Source organism: Ursus maritimus, unplaced genomic scaffold (assembly GCF_017311325.1).
Source record: "Ursus maritimus isolate PB19 unplaced genomic scaffold, ASM1731132v1 scaffold_9, whole genome shotgun sequence".
In the NCBI taxonomy this organism is placed as follows: domain Eukaryota; kingdom Metazoa; phylum Chordata; class Mammalia; order Carnivora; family Ursidae; genus Ursus; species Ursus maritimus.
The window spans coordinates 48,798,359-48,810,664 of record NW_024427107.1 but is presented as its reverse complement, the minus strand read 5'-3'; positions in this window follow the sequence as shown (position 1 = coordinate 48,810,664).

Genomic DNA, 12,306 nt, shown 5'->3' with positions numbered 1-12,306 from the left:
GCTTATTTTAGCCTTAGCTATTGCTGATTGCCAAGAGCCCCTGGATTTCCTGATGAGCTTCATAAGTTCCTCACCTGGTGGTGTTGTCTTTGTCCTTTCTACAGGCTCTAAAGTTCATTGTCTGGGCCATTCTAAGGCTTATTAACGTGCAGTCTATCCAGATGAGTGCTAGGCTCTCTGGCAAATATACAAATGATTAAGGCAGGAACTGGTGCAATTAGAGAGAAAAAGTGCTATAGGGACTTCTGTGGAGATGGGACTGATCAGTGTTTGATGGGTATGAATTTCCTAATCACACAATCAATAAAGTGGTATCTATAAAAAACGTTTTAACATTGTTTTTCCAGAGCTTGAGCCCCCCTTCTAAGACAGAAAACTTAATCTAGTCACTTTCAAATAGGCTTATCAAATTCAGTATCATTTCCGTCATTTTGGATTTAAAATTCATCCACATTCAGTGTCTCCCAATCTTGCTGTTTTCCCTGGAATTGATGCAATGTTTTGGTGACTTATGTGAACAAAGACCATAAGAGAATTCTTGGTCTACTTCTCAAGGCTTGATCTACCTTGGCTCTGTGCAGACCTCATTCTCCAGTTGGATTCTTAGGTCTGACTTCTTCCACACAAGCACATTCTAAATCCTCATCTTGGCTTCCTCTGCTCTGAGCCTCCCTTGTTCAGCACTGCGACCCGTCTGCATACCCGCCGGTGTACTCGCATTTGCTCAAGCATGCTTTCTCTATTTCTCTATCTCAACTAATTTGTGAACCTTTCTTATAAGTACTGGATGCTGTTGCTTTCTCCCACATCCTCCTGAGGCCACTCTCTGTTGTTCCTACATCACATCCCAATACGTTTTGTAAAGCCACCCCCTGGAGCTTTAGATGGGAGCAATGAGACCTCTCTTCCCTCTCCTCACCGAGTTTTACAAATCCATCTCGGATCGTAGAAATTGGCAAAATATAAATTCCTGCTCTTTTTCCTTTCCGTTCTCCTTTTGTTCCCTAGCTAATGGAATCTTTAGCTGATCTGAAGTTTTGGGGAGAGGGGATGAAGGACAGAAAGCCAATTGGGACCACATGTTTTCACATTTTTCTTGTCTTACATCTGAATCAAATAAAGAATTTAGCGTCTTTATTCTCTGGTACTTTTACTGACAATCTGTAGTGTAATTAGTGTCCTCTAATTTAGCCACCTGAACCACGGATGCTTAAGGTCAAAAGAGATTTTTAAAATTCACGTATTTTATCATGAATTCTTTGGGAATTAAAAAGCAGCACTTTCTGGGGCACCTGGGTGGCTCAGTCGTTAAGCGTCTGCCTTCAGCTCAGGGCGTGATCCCAGAGTCCTGGGATCGAGCCCCACATCAGGCTCCTCCACTGGGAGCCTGCTTCTCCCTCTCCCACTCCCCCTGCCTGTGTTCCCTCTCGCTGGCTGTCTCTCTCTCTGTCAAATAAATAAATAAAATCTTTAAAAAAAAAAAAAAAAAGCAGCACTTTCTACATATAAGGCCCAGTCCTAGGTTCAGGATTATCCTGTTGAAGCGATTGTGGTAAGCTCCCTGGGAGAAATGGGATAGTCAATCTGGGTCTTAAAGGAGGAGGTTCTGTTGCTAATGGATGGGGAGATTAGATGAGGGGAAAAGTTAAGGCTCATTAAATATAAGTCCTGTTCTACCACGTTCTTGTATATATGTGTATGTGTGTGTGTTCCCATCAGATTTTTTCTAATTTCATATATTTCCAATGACACTAGATGTTTAAAGAAAATTTTAAAAAATAACTTAGAGCCACTGAAGTGTTTCTCAAGTCTTATTCTTTGATTTGCAGTATCATGAGCAAATGTCACTCTTATCCCTGAGCATTTTTCTTCTCTTAGAAACAAGATGGCACAAGATCATGCATTCTAATCTCTCCCTTAGCTTCTTTGATCTCTTTCTTAAAAGTCTGCTTCACTGTTTCTTTTCCTACCCCTTTTTTCTAACTGCATATCTCTCCTTAGATTCATTCCTTGGCCATTTGCTTTTCTTCCCCAAGAGATTTTCTAGAATTCCCAGATTTTATCAGCCCACATGAATGATTGTTATTTCTGGTGCTCTTCCCTTCCCTGGTCTCCAGATTCCTCATAAATTGCCATTCAACATATTTATTTAGATGATTACGTGTTTCTTGAGTACCTACCATCTGCTACCTCTGTGCTAGAGTCTTGGGATTCAAAGATGAAAAGCAAAATCTCTCCTCGTGGTTACAGTAGAGTCCAAACAAGATATTTCCCATCCCAAGCTCTCTTTTCTTTGACATTTTTATTTCAGTGTATAACATCATCATTCTCTGAGGCAAAAAACCAGGGTGGTCATTACTGACATCTTCCTTTCCTTTTTACTCCCTACATTGTCATGTCATCAATATCTCGGTATCTGATCTTGCCCTTAAAATTCCCATGACTACCACCTTAGGATAAGCCCAATAACTAAATAATTATCTAACTGGTCTCCCAATTCGGCTCCTGTGTCTGATTGCACATGTCCTGCATGATATTGTCAAATTCATTTTCTGAGTCACCATGATAGACATTTAGCCTGTGCTTGATACTAAATCTACTGCACAGCAAATATCTGTCATATTCGTATCTGTCCCTTGTATTCTGAAGACTTCCTATATTTGGAGAAGTTCCACATGACAAGTTCTGCTTTCCTAACATAAGAGTCAGACCTAAAATTCCAGCCTTCCTTGCAGCTAGGAAGCAGGCATGTGACCTGAGCTCCAGCAATCTGATATATCCACCTAACAGTTTGATTTGGAAATGAACGAGCTCTTTATGAAGTTTCCATGCTTTGTTGGTGCTAGTAGGGATTGAGGCATGTAATTTTTGGTGATGGCAGCAATAGCGATGTTGCTTTCCCAGTGATCGTAAAGTGAAGTTCTTGTGCAGAAGTGACATGAGGGACAGGCAAATGCAGTGGCTTTTAGATCCAGTAAGGCCACAAAAGAGGCAGGAATTTCCTCATCAGGCCAGCCAGCTCTGTTCTGTTGTTCCATTGTTCTATTCTTGGAAGCTTAGCTTCAATTCTGATCCTAGTCCTCACCTTAACCCTGTGAACCACCCAAAAAATACTTTCTGGGCATAATCAGCCAGAATCAGCCTCTGTTGTTGGAAATGAAGAACCTTAATGATATTATCGTTTGCATTAGTAAAATCCCAAGGCTCGCCTCAATCTACCCTACCTATTTTCCAGCTTTCTTCCTTCTCTCCTTCCCTCTCTCCTTCCTTCCTTCTATTTATTTATTCCAATTATTTATTCAGTGCCCACCATATGCCAATCTCTATTCTGGTAATAAGAAAAGAAGATTTAGCAAAAGAGACCATAGCCCTGTCTTCATGGAAATTAGAATCTTACTCTTCTATCAGCTTTCAATTTCAACCAAACTTATTTACCCTTCACATCCTGTATACCCTATATGAAGCCCTACTCTTGGATTGGATGATAGCCAACCTAGAATAATCTCCCTATCCCTCTTACCTATATTTACCTTATTTTGTTACATCCCACTAAGTCCTTTTTTCTATAAACACCTTTCCCAAGAGCTTTATTTGAATTATTTTCCTGATGCCTAACTTTTACTTAACTTGCATCTAACTCAGTACTTGGATTGTATTTTATATTATTGCTTCTTATTTAATGTATAGAGCTATCTTCCTACTAAATTCTAGGTTACCTGAAGGCAGAGACTGTCTACTACACCTTTTTGAGTCCCAGCATTTGGCCCAGGGTCCCACACATACCACATGTATAAAACAGAATGGCAAGGACCTCTCTACTTGCTACTGCTGTCATCCATTCTGACATGATGCTAGCAAGTAAAGCCTATTAAAACTCTGAGGTTCTCAATTCACTCTCAGATAAATTTCAAGTTCCTCAGCTGGACACTTCAAGCCCTCCACAATTCAGTCCCAATTTCCCTTTCTCCTGAAAATGCTCACCGACTCGATTGTCTTAAGAATATTTGAAATTGTGTGCTATTTTTCTTTCCAACCATAAGTCAATCATTTCAAGAATTTTTTTTAAAGCAAATAACTCTCAGTATAAACATGTGGTCAACCTCATTGCTTTGTGTCTGTGACCATCTATATACTTGATTTCATAGTTTTTCTGCATATCATTTTATATCATAAAAGTCCTTATAATAGGAACACTACTCATTTTTCTGATTTATGTATTATGAATGAGTGAAAAGGAATGGAACTTTGTGAGAAGAAAATGATGAAATTGCAACTTTGATTATTTAAGCAGCAATTTTTGTATAAGAATGACTTTGAATTAAGGTTAGAGTTAGAGTATCTCTTTCACTACTTGCCAGTATTTAGCGTGTGTCACCTACATAACAAATTACTATGAATTTAGCAGCTTAACAGAATACATATTTATTATCTCACAGAGTCTGTGGATAAGGAGTCTGGGCAGGGCTTAGTTGATTACTTTGCTCAGGACCTCACTGAAATAAAGGTGTCGACTGGGTATTCTTATCCAAAGAGTTGACTGGAGAAGCTCAATTCAGGTTATTGGCAAAATTCATTCCCTTGTGGCTGTATGACTGCAGGTCTCATCTTCCTCCTGGCTGTCTGTTAAAGGCTGCTCTGAGGTCCTATGAGCTGTCTGCAGTTCCCTGCCACATGGTCCTCTCAGAGAGGAGCTTACAACATGGCTGTTTACTTCTTTAATGCCATATGAGCAATCTCTCTCACTCCAGTCTACTAGAACAGAGCCTTATATAATGTGATTCAATCAAGGTAGTAACATCCCATCTCTTTCGTCACATTCAATTGGTTAGAAGCAAGTCACAGGTTCCACCTGCACTCAAGAAAAGGGAATTACATGTGGGTAGAGTGGAGGGTCACCTTAAGGTGTATCTGCCATGGTTGACTTTGGGCCAATTTTTTTTTTTTAACTGTGAATATACTTTGAAAATTAAGACACGGTAGTAACCAAAGCAACTTTCACATTGTGATTTCAAAGAAAAAACTACTGCATTGTTTAGAAAGGAATATGTACTATTAATTCAACTGGTTTGCTGTGGCTCAGGAAGATGAACGCCCTCTCATATTTAATTGATCTAATTCCTTCTCTAGGCCGACAATATTTTTACTGTCAATTTTCAATTAAATTGTTTCTCCCAGGCCATCTTGACCTCTGAGTGCTCAGTTCTGAGGAGTCGTCTGGAAGCCTTCATCTAAGTAATGGTGTCTACCAAATTCAGAACAAATTCTTTGTAGTATGCCAGTAAACACAGGCAAAATATACTAGACTTCCTAATATACTGACCCAGCCAGAATTACTAGTTCAAAAATACAAAGTTTGTCACCCTATTCTTGGATCATTTCCCTACAGAGAGGAAAATAAGCCTTAGGAAGGCTGTGTTTCATAGCATCAAACACTGGACTCCAATAGAGTTCAATCAATCCTGTTGGCATAGCTCGAAGAGTAGCTGAGATTGAAACACCATCTCTACCAGTGATAATACTTAAATTCTGCCATTCAATGAAATCCTGGGCAAAGAGGTAAGTTAAGGGTTAAATTTAAATGCCTGATGTGCATCCCCCTAGACCATACCCTTTACTTTGGGGAAAAGAAGATACTGGGATGTTTTCTTTTATAAATATTTCCTATGTAATTAAATATCCTGCCTTAGAAACTATTTACAATGTCTGGTTCACAGTATCCTAGTTCATAGAAAGTACTGTATTCTAATTATACAACCTTAGGTTGACTGTAAGGAAAATAATGTCCAGTTATATCTTTTTCTATCCAACTACAGAGAGAATTAATTATAGATGGCATTTATCATCCTGATCATATACTTTGCGCTGTAACATATAGAACAAATTAATACTTAACCATTACTTCTCTGTCGTGTTTTTTTTTTAAAGATTTTATTTATTTATTTATTTGAGAAAGAGAAAGAAGGCAAGCATGGGTTGAGGGGAGGGCAGAGGGAGAGGGAGAAGTAGACTCTCCACTGAGCAGGAGCCTGAGGCAGGGCTGAATCCCAGGACTCTGAGATCATGACCTGAGCCAAAGGCAGATGCTTAACTGACTGAGCCACCCAGGTGCCCCAGCTCTTTCATGTTTTAAGTGTACTCACCTCTGACCATTTTCATTATAACAGAAATCTACATAGATATAGAACAAATTGCTTCTTCCTGAAAGGAAATAAAAAATTTCCATGAAAACTTGGCTCAAAGACCGCAATTGAGTAATATGTCCTTGCACCTTAAATTTCCTCTATTGGCAATGAAAATTGAATGCACCAAGTTTAATGCTGTAGTTATAAAAATTTTATCCAATATTTCTGGATAATTATATAGCTCAAGCTGTCTCAGATATTTTCCTCTGTTTTTCTTTGGGGTGACACATTTTCATCATTTATTAATTTACTGATGATCATGATGATGACACCTAATCTTTATTGAGCACCTACAATTTGCCAAGCACTGAAGTCAAGTACTTAACATCTATTACCTCATCGGGCTTCACAACACCTTATAATGATCCCCATATCCCCATTTAAAGATGAGAAAACAGGTTTAGAAATTAATAGCATGCCCAGGGGCGCCTGGGTGGCACAGCGGTTAAGCGTCTGCCTTCAGCTCAGGGCGTGATCCCAGCATTCTGGGATCGAGCCCCACATCAGGCTCCTCCGTTATGAGCCTGCTTCTTCCTCTCCCACTCCCCCTGCTTGTGTTCCCTCTCTCGCTGGCTGTCTCTATCTCTGTCAAATAAATAAATAAAATCTTTAAAAACAAAAAAAAAAAAAAAAACAGAAATTAATAGCATGCCCAAACATCAAACAGGTGGCAGATTCCAGACTCAGGCCAGTTCATTCTAGCATCGAATCAATTTGGCCTCCATACCTTATTGCAACCCCATGTCTTTTTAGTGGTTGAATTTTGTGAATTGACAATATGTTGTTCATAGAAAAATATACAAATCTCCAACATGTGTGAGCTGGAAACATTTTGACACTTTGTGCATAGTTATTAAAATATTCTTTTTTCATACATTTGATAAAATTGCACAAATACGGTACTGTATTTGACAATCCAGATTAAAGTAATTTTAGCTTCAAAATATCTGTGTTCGATATGATCTTGTTCTCATAGCTTAGCAGAATGTGCATATCTCCCATTTGATATGATGCTTTCCTTAAAGGTGTTAATATATGCTATGATCATTTTTTAGTCTCCCAAGAAAACTTAGTGGCTAGATATAATTATAAGCATGTTACCAATACAGAAAATGCATACAAAGAGACACATATTTTGTAATAAACTAAAAAAATAAATACTGACTGTCACAATATCAACAATATTCTTAATATCTTTTTAAGATTATAATCTTCACAAATGGGTAAATGAAACAGGGTAGCAAGATGGAAATGGCAGCTGTAGTCGTTTTCTAGGGATACCACAACAAAATATCAGAACCTGAGTGGCTTAAGTAACATAACATTAAGTAACGTAAGTTTATTTTCTCAAAATTCTGAAAGCTAGAAGTCCAAGATTAAAGTGCAGGCAGGTTTGGTTTCTTTTGAGGTCTCTCTCCTCAGATTGCAGATGCCCACCTTCTCCCTGTGTCATCATGTGGTTTTCCTTCTGTGTGTATCTGTGTCCTCATCTCTCTTACGGTAACATCAGTTATGTTGGATTAGGGATCACCTACATAACCTCATTTTAGCTTACCTCTTTAAAGGTCCTATCTCTAAATAAAGTCCCATTCTGAGATACCAGGGTGTTAGAACTTCAACATACATATTTTTGGGAGAGACACAACATAACAGAGGGATATCCTGATATCTTCCTAGCGAATAATAAAAACACTCCTTTGGGTTGGTGCCAATTAATCTTTCCTATTTTGGGGGTGTGATTTCCTAATCACAATTGTCAGTAAGTTATTTCAGAAAATAAAAAAGTAAGATATCTTACATAGAAGTCATAATTTCTACTCCTCAAAAGAAAACAAACCAGAAAGTAGTTAAAATTTGCAAAATGCAAAAATTTTCTCCTGAATTTCAGTCAAGTACTCTACAATCCATCTCATACTATATAGTAAATAATTTTGACGAATTGGGCAAGATCAGTTTTGGTAAAGGAAATAGTACTCTTTTTTCCCACTGACTTTTATTATAAAAGTAGTGATGTGTCCCATGGGCACCACTGAAAGAGTTTCGGAACCAGTCATCACATATCTGTTGCTTTTGGATCAGTTCCATCTGCCAACCCCTCAAATAAGTAAGTGATAAGTAGCAGTGACCCATGTGGCTCGTACAATGCATAGGGATTACAGATTTGTTTGGTTTTGCAATTAACACATTGTACAGTAGCCCTTCCTGAAATTTGTGATTGGAGCTACACAGGCCTAATTTGCTAATTCATCCTCGCTTCTCACTTTGACTGGGGTTTGGCAAAGAACTTGTAGTAGCAATTTAAGTTTAATGTTAATGATAATGCTATCATTAGGTAGTGATAAAGAAGAAGGTAGGATGACTACTTTTAAATGTCATAAAGCAGAGGTTATTGTTAATCATGTGTATTAAGTTGTGGACCACTTTGAAGACTTTATGAAAATTATAGAAGCTTATTTGCCCATAATCACACAAAATTTTAACATATTTTAAAGAGTTTACAGGTTTCTTTTGTAAATCAGTAGACCTCAGTTTATTTTAGTCTTTCATTTAAAAAAAATTTTTTTAAAGAAAAAGTGGGGGACACATGGATGGCTCAGTCATTTGGGCATCTGACTCTTGATTTCGGCTCAGAACATGATCTCCAGGTCATGAGATCAAGCCTCATGTTGGAATCTGTGCTGGGCACAGAGCCTGCTTAAGATTCTCTCTCTTTCCCTCTCTCTCTGCCTCTCTCTCTTCCTCTCTTTCTCTCTCCCTCTGCCCACTCACTCTCTTTCTCTCCCTTAAAAAAAAAAATAATAAAATTAAAAAGGCTTGGAGACACCAGTCTCACCTCAGAGAAACAGAGTTAAAAAGAACACAACTTATGATTAGATTAACACTAACTTCCACACTAATGGTGGAGAAAATGATAAAAAGTATTTATCTCAAAGCATAAAAACTATTTATCTCAGTCTCCACTTCTACATAAAATGTCTGGCTTTCAACAAAAAATGACAAGGTATACAAAAGGTTAAAAACAATTCCCAAGGAAGAAAGCAACCATCAAACAAGACTCAGATATGACATAGATGTTAGAACTATCTGAAAAGGTATTTCCAAATAACTGTGATTAATATGTTAAAGGATCTAGTGGCAAAGGTGAGCAACATGCAAGATCAGATGGGTAATTTTAGTAGAGCAATTAAAAGTATAAAAATTAAACATAAATGCTAGGCATGTATAACACAGTAACGGAGTTGAGGAATGTCTTCAATCAGCTGATAGGTGGACTCAACACAGCCAAGGAAAAGATAATTAAATTTAGTTACATCTATAGAAATTATTCAAACTGAAGCAGAAAGAGAAAAAACAGAGGGGAAAAAAATGAGGAAATATCCAACACCTATTTTCTATTTGTTCCAACTATTCTTAGTTCCAGTTTAAAATATTTTTAATTTCCTTAAAGCTTTAATTCATGCATTTTCTAGAAGTGTATGTTATATTTTTCAAATATTAGGATATTTTCAAATAACTTTCTGTTATTGGTTTCTAGTTTTATTTCAATAGGTCCAAGGATACTTTATATGATTTCTATCCTCTAAAGTTTTATAAGATTCATTTACAGACCAGAGTATGGTCTATCTTGCTGAATTTTCCATGCGTATTTGAGAAGAATGTGTATTCAACAGTTGTTGGATGGACTGTTCTAGAAATGAGTGTCAGGTCAAACTGAAGGTCCTGTTCCAATCATCTACATCCCTCCTTATTTTCTACCTACTTCTCTTCCTCACTTATTAAAAAGGATGCTATCGTCTCCAATCCACAGAGTGGCCCAAGATATTTGAAAAACACATATCTGATAAACAAAGAACTTCTATCTAGAATATACGAAGAATTTTCAAAATTCGACAATAATAAAACAAAAACCCCATTATTTTTAAATGAATAAAACTCATGAACATACACTTCACCAAAGAAGAGATACAGAGGACAAATGAGCATATGAAAGATATTTCATCTCATTAGTCATTATATAAATGCAAAATAAAATCACAATGAGTTCTCACTACTCATCTATTAGAATAATGTTGATAATATTAGAATGTATAATACAATATAACCAACAATCTCGGTATTTACCTGAGTGAACTGAAAACATATATTCACACACAAAAACCTGTATGTGAATATTTATAGCAGCCTTACTCATAACGCTCAAAAACTGGAAGCAACCCAAATGTCATTTAACAGAAGAATGGATAAACACCCTGTGGTACATCTATACAGTGGACTACTACTTGGAAATAAAAATGAAATATTGATTCATGTAATAATAAGAATGAAACAAACATATTTTTCAAAGTGAGAAAAGCCAAAACCAAAAGGCTATATATATTGTATAATTCCACTCACATGACATTCGTGAAAAGACAATCTAAAAGGATAGGAATTGGGGCACCTGTATGGCGCAGTCAGTTAAGCATCTGCCTCTGGCTCAGGTCATGATCCCAGAGTCCTGGGATCGAGCCCCACATCAGGCTCCGTGCTCAGTGAGCCTGCTTCTCCCTCTTCCTCTGCCTCTCCCCTGCTTATACTCTCTTTCTCTATCAAATAAATAAATAAATAAATAAATAAATAAATAAATATTTTTTTAAAAAAATTTTAATAAAAAGATAGGAATCAGATCAGGGGTTGAGAATGGAGAAAATGTTGACTACAAAGGAGCAGCATAAAAGAATTTTGGGTGCATAGAACCATCCTGCATGTTGGTAAATATACAACTTTATGTATTTGTCAAAAGCCATAGAAATAAACACCATAAAGAATTTACTGTAGGCAAAATTTTTATAATATTAACCACATTGTCAGGGGACCAAAAGATGGAAAACAGAGCATAACAATCATCCCGTGTAAAATGTTAACATTAGAGAAATCTGGATGAAGACTATTTGGGAATTCTGTGTACTATCTTGCAGCCTTAATAGTACAAAAATTTTTTTAAATAAAAATAAATAAAATTACACAAAAATTAAAAGTTAAAAAATAATTAGTTGCATCACTATTGGTTAATATAACACCACCTTAACACCAAAAAAAAAAAAATATAATCTCACAGCAAAGCTCCTAAAATTTACTAAATATAATATTTAAAACAAAAAATTTGGGCAGTCAATTAAAGCTCCAAATGTATCATTTTCCATTTCCTTTCCTGACACATTTTAAATAGACTTGTAAGGGGTATCTGTCTAGGAGGTGCTCAGGAAAGATTTCTGAATGAATAAAAGGGTTAACAAATATTCAAATTCAACTCGTCGTCTTCCCCTTAGTCCCAATGACTTCTAATTTCACAATTTTAGTTAATAATAACTTTATTTTCTCAGCACCCCAGGCTCAAAATCTTGGTGTCTTTTTTAACTCTAGGTTTTTATCTCAATACTTCTCCCCACCCTATATCCATCAAGTAAGTCACCAACCATGCCGTTTCTATCCCTTTTTTTCATTTGCTACTCCTTATCACAATAGTTAAGACTGCCATAAATTTGCATGCATGTGATTTCAATATGACTTCGAATAGCCCCCTTTCGTAAAATGGCTGCCAGATAAATCTTCCTTACTCTGATGATGGCATAATAATGCCCCCTAACTTTCAGCGATTCACCATTTCCTACCAAATAAACTATTACTTCTTTAGGGCAGTTAGTGGCTTCAAGTATTTCCCAACACAGGCAAGCTGAATGTTCATTATTTCCCAAGGACAGTATCAATTTTCTTAGTTTTCATGCCATTGTTGTAACTATTCCTCCCATTGGAAAGTGTTGTTCCTGTCTATTCATACAGATCCAACCACCTTAGTTACCATTTCATAGTCTTCATAAAGCTTTGCCTGATTTCCTGAAAAATGGTTGCAACTCCCATCCCCTCCAAAACCCTATATGATTTTGTATGACCATCTCTTATGGATCTCATTAAAATTCTATCTTGTATTATGATTATTTAACCATCTTAATTTTTGCCTCTTTTTATACTGTAAGTAAAATAGAAAAAGGGGCTGTGATTCATCTTTATTTTTAATATTCCTTACTAGACCAAAAAAAGTGTCTGACATGTGGCCATTAAACAATAAGTAGTAACTTAATTAATT